The sequence below is a fragment of the Chaetura pelagica genome, unplaced genomic scaffold, assembly GCF_000747805.2.
Source record: "Chaetura pelagica isolate M959 unplaced genomic scaffold, ChaPel_1.0 scaffold1145, whole genome shotgun sequence".
In the NCBI taxonomy this organism is placed as follows: Eukaryota; Metazoa; Chordata; class Aves; order Apodiformes; family Apodidae; genus Chaetura; species Chaetura pelagica.
This window is the reverse complement of record NW_009953300.1, coordinates 222,265-222,502: the sequence shown is the minus strand read 5'-3', so window position 1 is coordinate 222,502 and position 238 is coordinate 222,265.

Sequence of the window (238 nt, the reverse complement as noted above, 5' to 3'; positions counted from 1 at the left end):
GGGGATGGAGCCCGCGCGGAGCGGGAGGGCCCGGCCCGGGCTGGGGGCAGCGAGGAAGGGGCGAATGGAAACAACTCGGTTTGAAAGGAGGATCAGCTGAGCAGAGGCCGTTCTGCCAACTCCAGGTGTTCAACAAGCTCTGGGCAAGACACGGAGCTGTTGAGGAGGGTTCAGAAAAGGGCACGGAGGTGATGGGAGGGCTGGAGCAGCTCTGCTCTGGAGCCAAGCTGGGAGAGTT